Source organism: Pan troglodytes, chromosome 23 (genome assembly GCF_028858775.2).
Source record: "Pan troglodytes isolate AG18354 chromosome 23, NHGRI_mPanTro3-v2.0_pri, whole genome shotgun sequence".
NCBI classification, from domain to species: domain Eukaryota; kingdom Metazoa; phylum Chordata; class Mammalia; order Primates; family Hominidae; genus Pan; species Pan troglodytes.
The window spans coordinates 21812326-21812614 of NC_086016.1; positions in this window are offsets into that span (position 1 = coordinate 21812326).

Below are 289 nucleotides of genomic sequence, written 5' to 3' on the forward strand. Positions count from 1 at the left end.
GCACCTGAGTGAAGAGGCTGTGATGGAAGTGAATCCTCCAGCCCTGGCCATCACCCCATGGAGTAGACAAACTGCTCAGCCCAGCCTCTCCTAAATTCCCGACCCACGGATTCCACGTGCCCAGAATGGCTGTTATGCTGCTCTGTTTGAGGTGGTTTATTAATGTAGCAAGAGATAATGGCACCAGGATGAGGCCAAATGACTCGATTTCTCTACACCCCACATTTTACAGGTTTCAGAGCCCAAGTCAGGAGGTCAAGTGTGCATGCAAGAGGTGGCAGGGGACAGA